Source organism: Aquarana catesbeiana, linkage group LG11 (genome assembly GCF_042186555.1).
Source record: "Aquarana catesbeiana isolate 2022-GZ linkage group LG11, ASM4218655v1, whole genome shotgun sequence".
In the NCBI taxonomy this organism is placed as follows: Eukaryota; Metazoa; Chordata; class Amphibia; order Anura; family Ranidae; genus Aquarana; species Aquarana catesbeiana.
This window is the reverse complement of record NC_133334.1, coordinates 123,164,410-123,181,438: the sequence shown is the minus strand read 5'-3', so window position 1 is coordinate 123,181,438 and position 17,029 is coordinate 123,164,410.

The window sequence follows — 17,029 nt, the reverse complement described above, 5'->3', positions numbered from 1 at the left end:
CATTTCTCAGTTTAAAAGGGTAATGCGTATCTGCTCTTATGAAAGTGAGAGAAATATACAACTAGAGGCCATGTACAGTAAATTCATTGAGTGAGGGTATCCCATCACAACACTTGACAAAGCGCTTAGCAGAGCCACTTCAAATTTGTTTAAATCTAATAAAACAGCCGATAGGACTTTGTTCATACGTGGTTCTAACCAGGAATCAGATCGTATTAAGCAGGCGACCAAATGCAACATTAACAAGTATCAAGAAACCACCATTACTAGTCCACAAATGAAGTAGGTCCTTGCGCAACATATTGGTACAGGCAGACCCCAGATTTAAATATGTTAAGATAAAGGTTATAATCTCACAAAAAAGTGGTTGTTACCGATGTTATAATTGTAACGTTTGCTACTCTATGATATGTGGTGAACATTTCACCCACCCACATAATGGCAGACAATATCGCATACAAGGATATATGAACTGCAACACAGAGTTTTGTGTATACATTTTGAAATGTCCCTGCTCATTGGTGTATGTAGGGAAAACAGTTGGCCCTTTTAAACAACGATTCCAGAAACATAAGAGTGAAATAAGAGTAGCGCTGGAGAGGACCCTGAAAGGTGAAACACCTGATTTAAACAAACCTGTAGCAATACACTTTGTTGCTAAGAAGCATCAAGTACACAAATTAAGGGGCATGGACATTGAACAAATATCACGACCAGTGAGGGGGGAGACCGTGATCGTCTCCTCCTTCGCTGTGAGGCATACTGGACATATACCTTGGGCACAGTCCAGCCACGGAGCCTTAATACCACTCTATCCTATCTGTGTTTTCTTGAAGACAGATAATTTGGATGGTGATGTTGATTATGGTTGTAATGTATCAACAATTTTAATCTTTTACTTTACACTTTATTTGCACATCTATTTTGCAGCTATTCTGTTTCTTTGTCTATCATGGCAGCTGACACAGGGAATTTTTTTCTTTTTTCATTTTTTATTTTTCGTTTTTTTTTTCGTTTTTTATTTTTCGTTTTTTAATTTTTTCGAAATTGTTTAGTGTTAATTTTTTTATCATCTCTGCTTTGATAATTATTATACTAACTTACTCCTTTTCTGCAATCTTTTTCAGAAGAAAACATTAGCACGTGGCATCATGAAAGCTAATAGGAAGGACCTCCCTCAAAGTCTGGTAAATACAAAACTAAAAAGAGGGAAGTTGGTGAATTTGCAAAATGAAGGCGTATCGGCTATGAAGTGGAGGGACAAATGAGACATATATTTTTTCTTTCTTCAATCCACAATGATTCCACCATTCAAATCCACAGAAGGAATGGCCCAGTCCAGAAGCCCAAATGTGTACATGAGTACAATATGTTCACGGGGGAGTCGGTTTTAATGATCAGCTGATCCAGCCCTATCTTGCAGCAAGAATGGGTACAAGAAAATCATCACTGCCATTGTGTAACAGGAAGGACCCCCCACCAGAAAGCATTCACTCAGCATTCAAGATGCAATGAGCAGACTCCATGAATATCATTTTCGCTATAAAGTCCCTCCCAGAGAAACAGGCCAAAAACGTAAAAAAAATGTAATGTGTTCTCCAGAAGGGAGGAGTTAGATGAGACACCATTTATTATTGTCCCCAGTGTCCTTCCCAACCAGGCCTATGCATAGGAGAATGCTTGCGCTATTACCATGCTTCTCTACAATATTAGTGAAGTATGGTGAACGTAGTTCTGAATTCTTACCATTTCCCTGTATTTTACCATTTTCCTTCACACTCATCATGCCTATGCCTGCTCCTGAACTGACCCTGGAATGTTATTTAACCATGCCTCTGCCTGCCGCCTAAACTGACCATGCCTCTGCCTGCATATATTCTGCCTGAATAGCATAGAATGCATTAATGTGAAAAACCATAAGGGTTTACAACACCTTTAAGTAAGGTGGCATTAAGTCACCATATTGTTCTTTTAGAGGTATGTGGGCTAGGAAAAAAAATGATGGAGATGGTGGTGTGGCCAGATCATGTGGTGAGTCTGATATGAGCCTCAGAAACCAATTGCAGGGTATGTTTGTCGGTGAGGAACAGATCTATTCAAGAGTAAGATCTCTGGATGTCCAAGTAGAAGGTTTTTTTTTTTTTTACATAATGTAGGCATCTTCAGATGTCATAAAGGTCTTTTGATTTAATAAAACAGGAGCTAGCTGAGGAATAGCTCCTCAAGACATTGGTGAAGTCTATTGAGAGCTCTATTATATCATTAAAATCCCTGCAAACAATCAGATGTTCTTTCCAATAGGGTTTTAGTCTCCCAATAATGGATTTGTAGAATTTCCTCTGATGAGAATTTGAGGCATAAATGTTTAACTATGGTAATGGGATGGTTATTGATTATGGCTGATAAAATTATATGTCTTCCAGAGGCATCAGCCTCTGCCTGCTATATCTGGAAAGACACTGTGAAGTATGTTGCAATCATTACACCACAGGGGTTGATTTATTAAAACGGGACGAGTGCAAAATCTGGTGCAGCTCTGCATACAAACCAATCAGCTCTCCAGTTTTAGTAAATCAACCCTACTGTGTTTCTTAGTCGTATTATCACAGAAACAGTATGGGAAAAGCCTGTGTTTACAGGACAGTGGATTGGAATTGGGGAAGTGAGTTTCTTGGACACATAATATGTGCACTTTCTGAGATAGTGCCTCCTTCTATAAGAGTTTCCTTTTGGGGCATTTAAGCCTTTGGCATTAATTGAAGTAATAGTGATAGCCATGGAAGATAGTGAGAGGATGGATGGATAGTAATAGAAGAAAGATTACACCATTTAGTGTTGCACCATGGCATGCAGATACACACATGGAGTTGAGTATTCTATTAAACTTTCAAAGAACGGGTACATAGAACCATATATAACAACAAGAATAGCAAGCAATAAAACAAAATAAACTGTATATGTGCTTAGCACATTCAAAATCTATAGTTTGTCAAACAAAGAGAAACTATGCTCTTTATGGATAGTTAGTTGCGACAAAGGGCTAGGGAGAGTGATACATTATAATGCAAGAACTGAGGAGAGATCATTATTTACAGTAGGCATTGCTCATGGTAGCCCAGGGTTGAGAAACATGTGGCGGTGGTTTATGCTGCTTTGGAGAAGGTGGAGGTGCTGTAATGAGGTCCCAATTCAGCAAGCCTTTAATGCCATCTTTTGGTGAGAGTATTGGGGACCACTTGTTTTTGATAGGTGATTAAGAGTTTTGTTGAAAAGCCCCACTTACTGAATATGATGTTCACTGAGAACAGATGTAACTAGAGAAAATTCTGTACATTGCTGGCATAGCGACAGATAGATCAGCAAACAAGGAAATGTTTGCATATGGAAGATCGTGCAGCTGAAAGGATTTGTTCTTTTACATGAAAAAAATAATCCATGCTAAAACATCCCTAAGTGTGACTGCAGGAAGATAGTTTGGTTTGAGAATGATGACATGAGGTGTAAGATGAGGTAGAAGCTTCACAAAAACTGCTGGAGGTAAGAAACAAACTCAGAAGGGTTAATTGACTCAGGAATGCCTATATACTTTATGTTATTCCCTCTTGAACATACTACCAGGATTGTAGTTTTGGTCTTGAGTTGTTGTACTTCCTCAGAGTGATTGTCATGTAAACCATTTCATTATGAGCTCTAATATATTCACTCATCTGACCCTCTAAGACAAGGATCTCCAAACTGCGGCCCTCTAGCTGTTGCGGAACTACATGTTCCATATGGCATTGTAAGACTCTGACATTCACAGACATGACTAGGCATGATGGGAATTGTAGTTCCTGAAAAGCTGGAGGGCCATCATTTGGAGACCCCTGCTCTAAGAGATTGGTTCACTCTTCCAGGTGGTCAGTTCTGGAGTGGAACTGTGATTTTGATGTGTGTAGGTCTCTATGGAGATCTTTCTACAGAGTCATTAGCATTAGCTTTAATGTGTATTTGGATACTGGATTGTCAGTGGCTGAGAGCATAGCTAAAGATACAGAGAGATTCAATTAATTGTATAGCCCTTCAGGTGTTGCCCAATGCTGTTTCTTTCTCCAAATGGGCTTTATCTGGAAAATGGGCAGGGAAGAGAGCAGCTCTTTAACCTCTGCCTGCAGCAGCATGTAGTGGGTGGAGGAAGGCTGGAGCTGAGCTGTCCATGTTCTGTGAGCCATCCAAATCACACTGATCCCTTGTGTCTTCCTTTTGCAGTGGTTCTGCATTTGACATACTGTGCCTCTGTGAGAGTTAGCATAGCATTGCTTGGGAACCATCTTGGGTCTCCTTTATTGCTGGTGCAGCAAAATAATCAGTCAGGCAGTGTGGAGCAGAAGATTTATACTTCTTTTTGGACATGCCAATTCTGTAACCCAAGTGTGAGTCTCTCACAGGAAACAGTGTTACCTGTATACTATATTTGAGATTTAATATATCTCAGTTATGATTTGGGTTAAATGAGAGTTCTTTGACCATGAATGAAAGCACAATAACAAAATTGTATTGGTATATAGTAAAGTAGGCCTAGACTAATACACAGCAATCTATCTAATTGTACAGGAAATAGATAAAAATCATGGATTACATGAAGGAATGCCGAGTATATTCCTTAAAACATGAATCTACAAACAGTAGGACAGAAAATACATAAGACCAACATATTTAGATACAAGTACAAGGGAGATTTCCCATATTTACCATTCTCATAGAGGTTCCATTCACGTGACTGCTCTGCCTAGAGTGTGTGTTTCCCTCCCATCAAGTCTGTGTATATAATTACAGGCTGATGCCTCATTGGTTGGCATGGCGTGGCTCTGATTGGTGGGCTTCACTATTCCTGGTTTAGGATTGGTTACATCTCCAATCCCTATACTTTGCATAAGTCAGCCCCCTTTAATGCAAATCTTTGGCACCGACTATTTTGAGTGGGAGACTTAACTTGTAGGTACATGACCTTCAGGAAAGTTAAGTATTGATGACAGTTGACCCTTCATTGCATATCGAAACATGGGATCCTTTGACGTGAATAAGTGTTAAATAATGAGGTTTGGGTCCCATTCTTTAGATACACAAGCGTAGGCACGAATTGTCTGTCTAACAGACACTTCTGTGAAGCTATGTTGCACGCCCTACATAGATACAAACTAAATTAAATATATTTATAATTACAATATTTTACAGCTATTAATCAAGATTTCACATAAACTCATAAGCCAACAGATGGCCCCTTGTGGCCAGTTGAGAATATGAGACTCGGCCATGAATAAGAGGCTCTCCTTTAATATTTAGAACTTTTGGCTTTGCCTTCTGAAATAAAAAAACTCTTTGAGAAAAAAAAAAAACTTTTAAACTCTCCATCTCTACAGTCCACATTTCTGGATCCCAGTATCAGTAGTCATCGCTTGTTCTGGATGTAATAAGTCCATAATAAAAATCATAAGAGACAAAACACCAAAAAAAACAAGAAGGAAGAAAAAAACCATGAGGATCCTTGTTCTCAACAGTCCAATAATAATAGTACGAAAGTCCATAATGCCAATCTGGTCATGTTGCCCTTGCTTCTGGGACAGCCTTCCATGGTGATTCCAATTGGATACAGCATACAGTAATGGCCTTTGGACCAGCTTTCCTGGCTTTCTAAGATTATACTTTATTAATGTGGACAAAGGTAGAGAAAGAAAAAAAACGCGCATACTTTTAAGAGATATGCTTTCAAATAAATGCTTCTCTTGTCATTCTGAGTATTAAGGACCTTTGATTAGAATTGTTATAGATATATTGTGACATAATGAGACCCTTTCCCATTGACCATTTGAATGGTTACGCCCTTCAGCCAGGTTGTCTGATTTTCATCACCTATCTTTCTTCATTCATTGTCATATGCCTGCAAGTAACTCTGCCCTGCCTTCTGCTGAATACCGCTGTGTGTGTATATGACCCTTCAAGTGTCCATGGGGATCTTGTTGCCATCAAAACTCACCACTAACTACTTTTACTAAAACTGTGTTCAGTTATACCAACCCTGATGGGCTAAAACCTTGGCTGTTGCCAAACATTTGTGCATATAGCTCTGTCCTTGGCTACCGTGTGTAGCTACTGTAATGCCCCGTACACACGGTCGAATTTTCCGATGGAAAATGTCCGATCGGAGCGTGTTGTCGGAAATTCCAACCGTGTGAGGGCTCCATCGGACATTTTCCATCGGATTTTCCGACACACAAAGTTGGAGAGCAGGAGATAAAAGTTTCCGACAACAAAATCCAATCGTGTCAATTACGACCGCGTGTGGCTTGTTCCGACGCACAAAGTGCCACGCATGCTCAGAAGAAATTCCGACACGGAACAGCTCGTTCTGGTAAACTTAGTGTTCGCAATGGATACAGCACTTTGGTCACACTGCAATGTTAAAAATGGTTTAATACAGCGCACTCTCTTCTTCTTTATAATGTGAGAAGAATGAAGTAGTTTTGCTGCTCATATTCACACACACTTCTCACAAACTTATTTATTTACTATGTATCGGGATTCCCTCAATATATTTTGATTTCTCACATCTGACAACATAATTTTGTTGTATTTTTTTTTTTTGGTTTGGCTTTAATGTAGATTCTTTTTTTGTGTTTGTATTTTTTTGAAGGGTGTTATTTTTTTTTTGGGATTTTTATTTGTACTCCCGAAAATGTTTGTGTGTGTTTTTTGTGTCAAGTTACCACAACACCATTGATATGTTGTTCTATTTAATCTGTAGGAGATTGTTTGGTGTTGGTGTCCCTTGTTAATTTCACATTTTATGTTAGAAATGTACCTGAATCGTCACCAACAAACTGTCCTTTTTGGATTAAAACACACACAGGAGAGTAGAATTTCCCTAAAAAAATTTTATTAAAAGGGGTCACAACTTAACAAAGAGGGAGGCAACGCTGGAGAAACAGCAGAAGTGGGTGAAGCCTTGGACCCCCAGGGCAGACATCACTAATTTTCAAGCTAAATTGGTGGCCTGAGGAGTCCTTATCTAAGGGATGGCAGTCTGGTCCAGAAGTCCCAGAGATCCGGAAAGCAGCAGATGACATCTGTGTCCCCAGGCTGTGGTCATACAAGAGACTGCAGCTTTTGTCAGACCAGACTGAACCCAGGGTCATCACTCTCTTGTCTTCCTTCCACGCGGTGGCTCTGGTGGTGGAGTTGTGGCAGCAGGAGGAGGAGGAGGATGGTGCAACTCAATCACGTCGGTCTTGGTTGTTAGTTCCCCACTCACCCCCTTACTTAGGACTTTATACAGAAGGTCCTCACAGAGCTTGCGTTGACCCTCCTGCATGCCCTGCAGTTTTGTGGCAGCCATGCAGGCAAAGGCCTCTTCAGGAGTGGGTAAGGCTCGGAGGGATGCAGAAGCCTCCTGAATCAGCCTGAGCGCAGAATCATGCACGGGAGTCGTCTTCCTCGCCCTTTTGTATGGAAGGCGGAGGAGAGGAACCTGTGATTCAGTCAGGCTGCGACTGGTCCCAGACTTTTCTTGGCTGACACTTAGCCCCGCCTCCTCCTGGCTGCCACTAATCCCTGCCTCCTCCTGGCTGCCACATTCCACAACCTCCTCCTGGCTGAGGTCTTCCTGTGTATGAAAAAGGGACATAGTTTTAGTTTTTTATTCATCAATCACACACAATTTTCATCTCATGACTGATGCAAATTGACTGTTACCAAATATAACAGACTATCATTCTGAGCCCAGCATTTTTCATTCTTGTCCCAATTTTGGGTGCCCACTACTGTCTATTGATATGTAAAACACTTTTTGCAATCAGCAATTAGTGATCAATAATAACATCTAATAAACATAATTTATTTATTGACCAGAAATCTATAGAAGAATGCTATACCTGACTCCAGCTGGGCTCCTCCACTTCTTCCTGGCTGGAAGGCCCAGGTTGGACATCGGAAGCCTCAGCTGGGGTGGAAGGAAGAGTGGAAGGAAGAGTAGAGAGGGATTCCCTGACTTCATTGTGGTCTGACAGAAATCGCAGTCTCTCATAGTACCACAGCCTGGGGACATAAATGTCATCTGCTGCAGCTCCGGATCTCTGGGAATCCGTGACCTTCTTGCGCTCCCTAAGATAAGTGCTCCTCAGGCCACCAATTTTGGTTTTTAAATAGGGGATGGTTGCTGTGGGGACCACCGGCTTCACCAACTCCAGCAGTTTCTCCAGCGCTGCCTGCCTCTTTTGTTTATGATTATAATGGGGATGTCTCACCTGCCACAGACAGGGCAGCTCCCTGTACTTGTCTATGAACAGGGGGAGGAAATTGTGGTCGTTGAACCCATCCATTTTCTCTGCAAGACACAACACAAGACAAACCCTAATGTCAGGCCAAACTCCCCTAATCTTGTTACAATATAGGCTTCCATTTCGAAGCAATATATGCAAAATGATTCTGCGCTACCCAAAAAGGAAAGGAAACGAAAGCAGCTAACACGACCAACAAAGTATAAATGGGGAAAGCAGAAAAAAAGTGTAGCGCTATACAATGTCCAACATGAACGCCAATTGGCCAGTCAATATACAGTGAAAGGAATCAAACGTATCTAGGAAATAAACAATAAAAATGGGTAGTCCTCATGAAAACATTTTAAACAGAAAATTCCGGCATCCAAAATGCAGACAAGCTCACTCCCACCGAGAGATGAAAAGGCTTACCGGATGAGATGGACCCAAAGGGGCATACGCCAAGTTGGGTCGGATAAGGCTTGGGTGGTGAGTGGCTGTGCTTGGCCCAGAGAAATGATGTTAATAAGTGATCTCACGGATTTCCATTTCGAAGCAGTATAGGCCCAAGTTTAGATCCTACCTTCATTATCACGATCGGTGCCTCCAATGCTCCTTCCTCCGCTCACAAATCGTACGTAAGACGCACGCGTGTTACGCTTTATACACACTGCGCATGCGTGTAACTCCGCCCGCCCCTGACGTTCTTTCGAGTCTATTCCCCGCCCCTTTTCGTTTGGCGCAGTGGGGGAAGAGCACATGGCGGAGACACAGCAGGATCGTGATAATTGTAGCAACGAGGAGGAGGAGGAGGAGGAAAGCCCGGATCAGGAGACGTCCCAATCCAGAAGGAGATTTAAGGCCTCAAATATGTCCTTTGGGGAGATGTTGGAGATGGTGGACATCCTGAAGAGGGCCGACTATGAGGGGAAGTATGGGCCTTACCCCAACCCCAATGTCAGAAAGGCCAAGATCATGGCAAAAGTGGTCAAGAGTCTGCACCGGAAATTCGGGGTACGACGATCGAAAGATCAGCTCAGGAAGCGGTGGTTGGACCTCAAATTAAGAGAACATGAGCAGTACAGAAAGATCCGGAGAGTGCTGCAAAAAAGTAAGTAGTATGTTCGTGCTGCTCCATGTGCTTTTAGGAACTGTTGTACAGTTTAAAATGGCAACTTTCATGTTCATGGGCACATTATTCGTTCGTATCAAACATTTTTCTTTCGGACTATAAAACACCATTGTTTAGGCCATATGCATTTGGCCACCATTTTTACGCCCTATACTTGTCTTAAAATAATTAAAAGAATTTGGTTGTGTAGATGGCTTTGTTACTAGAATGAAATGCAAACTAGATTCTGTATAAGGAGAGGACGCTGTTTTCACATCTGGACACTGGAGCACTAGTGTGGGACACAAGAACACCATTTTTATTAGGGGGCCACACAGGTGCTCCAGTGTATACTATAGGGGGGGGGGGTGCTACATCTGTGAAGCTTGTACCAAACAGGTAAAGTATTGCAGCTTGACAAAGGACACTGAAAATGCTACATTTTGGAACTCTGCTAAACTTGCCCATTGTACCCCACTTCCAAGCAATGTTTCCTATTTATAGTTCTGCCATCAAATATCTGTGTGCTAATTATACCTTTTTGTTTTACATAGGGGAGAAAAGACTTGGAGGACACCCCTCATCCGAGGAGACCAGAGACCCCCCACCTCTGGAAGAAGGGGAAATCCACCTAACACAAGAAGAGCAGACGTGGTTGAAATTGTTACCACAACAGGTGAGTGTCTGCGACCACAGGCTCAAGTAAGAGATGGATGCCGGCAGATTTTTGAGACCTAGTTTTTTTTTGGGGTTCCTCTCTTTTTAGGTGATCGTGATGTTGTGGATCCAGATCCTTTCACATCCGAAAGTGCCCAGATCCTGATCGGGGAGATCATGGGGTGTAATTTACAATTGGAAAACATCAAGAAAAACATCAATGATGTTATTGGAAAAACTAAAAATATCATTGATGTTTTGGGGCGAGTTTAAAGCCCCTCCAAATCCCTTTGTTTTTTGGTGTGCTACAATGTGCAAAATGTTTTTGTGATTTTTCAAAAAGCCAAATTTGGAGGATGCACACAGTGTGTCAACATGTGCTATCTGCCATCACGGGCGATCAATGGACGCGTTTTGGGGGTGCAACCCCTTCCTCAATAATAAAGTAGCTGAGAGGAAGGGGTTTCTCATCCCAAACACGTCCCTTGATCCCCCGTGATGGCAGCTAGCACATGTTGAAATTCGTAAATTGCTGTGCATCTTCCAAATTTGGCTTTTCCTGGGGTGACTTCACACCATCTGAACTCAATATCAAACACAGTTCCTAAATACTCATGTGTGATATTGCCTTCAAGTTCTACAGTTTGTAAGTTTAAGATTTGTGTCTTTCTTGTTGGTTTTACACAGGCCTGTTTTATCGTAAATGGACATTTCTATTTTTGATAATGCTACCCCAAAAATTGGTATACAACAAACATGTTGGTTTGTTTGAAAAACCTTTGGTAAATGCACATGTGATTGTGCAGGTATAAAAAAGTTTGTTAATCAAGAATGTGTGGATTATTGTCTCAACGCTACAACACTTTTTGGGTGATGTCATTGCAGTTTTCAGAGAAAATGGGGGTTATTTACTAAGGGCAAATCCTCTTGGCACTACAAGTGCAGTTTCAGCGCAGTTGCAAGTGCACTTGTAGTGAAATGTGTCTTTGCATTTAGTAAATAACAGCCAACAGTGCTTTGTATAAGGTTACACAATCACGCCATTTTCTGGAATAAACACATTTCTGTCAGGGTCAGCTAAAACAAACACAAGCAGTAAATGTCCACAAAGAATGTTTTTTTTTTTGTTTTTTTATTATAAAAAAGCTTCACATATTTGCTGGCATATTGATGGCCCCCCTACCCGCAAAGAACTCCAGGTATCGTAACCGGACATCACGGGCACTCAGGGAGGGCAAGCCAGGACGGCCGCTTTCAAGCGCCGTCAGTGTGGTTTCATGTATCATTCTAGCCTCAGGCCCAACTGAGCCAGCATAGTTGGCCGAATGTTTCCTTAAAAAGTTATGGAGAATACAGCACGCCAGTATAATATGGTTCAGTTTATACTCCGCCATATGGATAGGTGTCAGAAATAGGCGGAACCGGCTGGCCAGGATCCCAAATGTGTTCTCCACCACTCTTCGGGCTCTGGCCAGCCAGTAATTAAAAACCCTCTGTTCCGGGGTGAGTGTCCTCATCGGGAATGGTCGCATCAGGTGGTCCCCCAGCGCAAACGCTTCATCAGCCACGAACACAAATGGGAGTCCTTCCACATTGTCCTCTGGAGCTGGCAAGTCCAAGCTGCCATTCTGGAGATGCCTGTAGAACTCCGTCTGGGGGGATGACTCCACCATCGGACATCCGGCCATTCTTCCCCATGTCCACATACAAGAAGTCGTAATTAGCCGACACCACCACCAACATCACAATACTATTGAACCCCTTATAGTTGAAATAGTACGACCCCGAGTTGGGTGGTGGGATGATGTGGACATGTTTCCCATCAATTGCCCCTCCGCAGTTAGGAAAGTCCCACCGCTGGGCAAAGTGGGAGTCCACAGTCTGCCATTCCTGTGGCGTGGAAGGAAACTGTTGAAGGAAAAAAAAATAATTACTATTTTTGCTCACAAACATGGCAAGCAGATTAGGCACAAACATTATGGGGCAACCTCCAGATAGCATTTATTAAGGGGAATTTAACAACGCCAAAGTATAAGGTACACCTATCATATTCCCCCTCCCCCCCTCTCATGGGCCATTTCTAACATTATGGGGTGTGTGGAAATCTTGGACAGGTAACCCTCTTCACTTCATTGAGAGATGAATGCCTAAATACAGGGTATTACTTGGAACAGCCCCTCCTTAGTTACACTATTGGCAGCCCACTGGACAGGTAAGAAGTGTCATAATACAAAGATATAAATACACACTGTACACATTTGAGGACATTTGGACATTATGCTATTACCTGTCAAGATAATAATAGGATACAAAAACTTTAAACAGTACCATTTGAAAGTATACAGGCAGGCCCTTGCACTACATGCTTTGAGGGAATTCATCCATAAATCTGACCAGTAAAGAGGTGGGTATAGTGTGTATGGGTTTGGCAAAGTCAGCAGATAGATGATTGAGGAGAGATAGAGAATTGGGATCAGCTGACTTACCAGTTGGGGGAGGGAGGGTTACTAAAAATGATTTGGGGACACCACAAAAAAAAGCCTCTGGCACTCTGCCTGAATTTAAAGCTAAAATAGCATTTCTAAACATTTTAGGGGGTGTTTGGGGTAAAGCACTACTATGGAGCTGATAAAATACATTGTTAAGTGACCACATGAGGTGAATATAGGGCCAGGAGAGAACATGTTGGGGAGGTTATTGAAGGCCAATCTGTATGAAGGACCTAAAAAAATAATGACATAAAATCCAGCATGCATGAGAACAAAGGGGACATTCACAGCAGATTCCAATCATGGTAATTAGGGAATGAGGAAAGAAATACAATATATTATCAAACATTCAATACAATAAAATGTGATATTAAAGGATAAAAATCTTACCTTCATATACTCCTTCTGCAGGACCTGGATGATGGCAGAACAGGTCTCTGGGATAATGATACCCAGAGCCTGGGGGGAGATGCCTGTCGAGAACTTCAAGTCCTGCAGACTTCTCCCTGTCGCCAAATACCGCAGGGTAGCGACGAGCCTCTGCTCCGGAGTGATGGCTTGCCTCATGCAGGTATCCTGCCTGCTAATATAAGTGGTCAGCAAAGCCAACAGACGGTGAAACACGGGGTCCGTCATCCTGAGAAAGTTCCTGAAATCATCAGGATTATTCTCACGGATCTCACGGAGCAAAGGCATATGAGAGAACTGGTCACGCTGAAGCAACCAATTCTTGGTCCATGAACTCCTCCCCACCCTGTTCATGGACTGGACTTGTGTCAAGGTCAGGACCCCAACACCAAGCCCCCGCACAGCACGAACTCTACGAGGAGTACGCATACGCAACATGGCTAGAAAACGATCGGCTGCTCAGAACGAAGTAACAGAAAGCACTGAAGAACAGCAAGGCCTGTGAAGAGTGACCTGAAAAACAGTAACGAACGAACAAGAATACAATGACTAATTAAAGTCACGCGGAACTTGCTTGCACGCACTGAAGAGCAGATACAAACCCACAAGCACAAACTGAATGGTAGAAAACGATCTGAAAGCCACGAGTCTGAAAAAGAGTGAATCGTCTCTCACCAAACTTTTACTAACACGAGATTAGCAAAAGGAGCCCAAAGGGTGCCGCGCTTGGTTCTGAACTGGCCTTTTCTAGTCTCATCGTACGTGCTTGACGTCACCGCGTTCTTAGCGATCAGAAATTCCGACAACTTTGTGCGACCGTGTGTACGCAAAACAAGTTTGAGCCAACATCCGTCGGAAAAAATCCTAGGATTTTGTTGTCGGAATGTCCGAACAAAGTCCGACCGTGTGTACAGGGCATAAGAGTCCTGCCTTTAGCAGGCTACGAAAGAGGTCTAAACTTTAAGGACCCTTTCTCACTGGGACGGGGGCAGCGTCAGCGGTAAAGCGCCGCTATTATACGCGGCGCTTTACAGTCGGTATTCAGACGCTAGCGGGGCAGTTTCACCCCCCGCTAGCGGCCGAGAAAGGGTTAAATACCACCGCAAAGTGCCTTTGCAGAGGTGCTTTGCCGGCGGTATAGCCGCGATGTCCCATTGATTTCGATGGGCAGGAGCGGTGAAGGAGTGGTATACACTCCGCTCCTTCACCACTCCGAAGATGCTGCTAGCAGGACTTTTTTTCCCGTCCTGCTAGCGCACCGCTCCAGTGTGAAAGCCCCGAGGGCTTTCACACTGGGGGCAAAGCAGCGGCACTTTCGGGTCGGCTTGGAGGTGCTATTATTAGCGCAATAGCGCCTGCAAACCGCCTCAGTGTGAAAGGACCCTTTGAGGTATCAGTGCAGATTAGGCAGTGTCAACTAAGCAGACAAGAATAACTTGATTTCAGAATATGGATAAGTTTGATGTCACCAGTTACTTGTGGCTTCAGGAACAATCAAACTAAATTACTCTTAAGTACAATTGTACAATTGTACAAGTGTATTATACTCCCTGCTATTTGCCAATCACTATGCGTCTCACAAGTCCCAGTATATCTATACGATATTTAAACAATGATCTTTGAACTTAGTTATGGCACAAAAAAGAAAACTGACCAACAAAAAAAAAATTGACTAATGACCACATATGATGACTGCCACATATTAGGACTGTAGAGAGAATTGTGTGTCACATATACAAACAAATTAGTCACATGACTGTTCCTAAACCCTGGTGTTACTGTTACTATTGTCATAGTTGGTAATAGCTACAATGACATAAATTTATATAAAACAATTATCCAATGTCGAAAGGGAAAAAATAAAAGAAACAGAACTGTTGGAACTTGGCCCAATCCCCAAAATGTTATAGGGAAGCTTTAATATTCTATGGGGATCATTTACTATAGTGCCAGGAAGTACTGAGCACTATTGCATATAAAAGCTCCCATTTTAGGCAATTAAAATGTCGCAGGCGTATGTGCGAATGAAAAAGAGCACTATTAGCAGCGAACATACGTCAGTAAATTCAAATTCAGCGATAATTAGCGATTGCGCGGACATGCAAGTGCCAACTTCTATTAAGTTGTTATACAGTATTGCACTGCAACCATGATCCATGTATGTGAAAGAAACATTTTATTATGAGATGTGCTCTACCTCATGTGCATGTATTGATGTATATTGCAATTAATATTCTTATTTTTTCCCTTGTTTTGCTAATAAATGCAGTTATGAATGATTATTACAGAGTAATGTCTGCTATTCTGTAAACTTGCAAGTATTGAGCATTTAGGTTACCTATATGTTTTATGTTGTTTTTTTTTTTTTTTTTTTTATTCAGGTGGATATAAAGCGGTAATTATTTATGTTCATTCTTTAATCATGCTACACTGTTATGCAGGGCTCAGTGTACTTAGCACAGTGGCTTGGTGGTCTACTCAGATATCTCCACAGTGTTCAAGGTATGAGTTCAAATCCCAGCCAACCTACCATTCACCAGCTAAGTTTTAGTTTTTTTTTCAGTGCACAAGCAAATTAAAATAAGCAAACAAAAAAATGTAAACTGCCCGTTACTAGTGTGTGATGTTTGGAATTCCACATCATAATATTATTGAATAATTACATACCATTGCATGCATTTGAAGAATTAATATAATAGAATCAGCAAATCTATGGTGCATTGGCATTCGCCTATTTTCAGCATATGCTGCTTTGGCTAATTGGTTAATGGAGATTCTCCTTTTTCTACCAATGCAATCTTAGGATCCCTCTGTGGGATTTGAACCCATGAGGATGTCCACTAGCCTATTGGACTGAGCACAATTATACATATGTGACAGACTTACCCGGGACAGAGGCTTTTGGAGGGGATTGAATGCCAGCCTTTTGCCTCCAGATTATGGACCCTGGCATTTGGGGTACCCTTGAGGTGTTTTTAGTTTGGATTCGGGTCCTTGTCCCCCAGGACACACAGACTCTGGGGACCCTGTATTTGCCATATTAGCAGTAGTGACTGATTCATACTGTTGGGACACATACTGTGAGGAGATGCTAATATCATCAACTCCAACTACCTATCTTGTTGTCTGCTATAACGTGTTTATTGTAAATAAGTCTAGTCTGGCTTACCACAGCTTCTAAGAGTATTCAACTCATTGTTGTGTGTATTGTTAATTGTAATTAGCTCCTGCTATAGTGTTTATACTACTGTGTGAAGCTTGGTGACCACAAGTCTGTGTCCTAAAGGTCATATCTCTGACTCATCTAGTCTGGGTAAATGATTTAGTAAACTAGCTCATGTTAATTAGGTTAATTAAGTTACAGGTGTATTGTTAGAGTAATATGAGCAGGAGGGGGGAACCTCCTCTTCTACTGTATAAAAAGACTTGTATTCTGGTTCTAATAAATGAGTCCATGTTAGCATCTAAGCAAGTCTCGTCTTGTTTTGTGCTTGGGAGTGGTTGGAATATCTGATATCTGTATCCAGACTGGGAGGAAGTGGTATACTGACGGAAGCACTCAAGCGGAGTGTGGGACGTTCCGTTACATTGGTGGCAAGCAGCGGGACGCTTCCTGCAGTCTGGGACATCCAAACCTCCACCTGGATCCAAGGTCCAGATAGCAGGAGAGGAGAGGTACAGATACCAGCTGCCACTGAAGAGGAATTCAGAAGGAGGTTGCGAGAGATTCAGATACAGCACAGAGGACCAGTATCAGAACAGGTCCTGCTTGGACGGTTTGATTCTATTCGCTGCGAACTCTGGAAAGAAGCGCTAGCCTGTGAGCAGTGACACCAGGGAAAAGTTCTCCCCTCCATCCAGGAAAGGTACTGGTCGCAGTACGGGTTGTGGGTGCTGTTTTTGGGAGAAAAAAATGCACAAGGAGCAGACAGCTGAATTAAGCAGGCTGGTTTGGGCAGAGATGAAGCTGGATGAGAGCTCCAGAGCCCTCCGGTGGCACGTATCCCAAGCATGTCCCTGGATAGCGGATGACAGCCCAACGGAAAGCTTAAGCTACGGCGGCTTGGGACTGT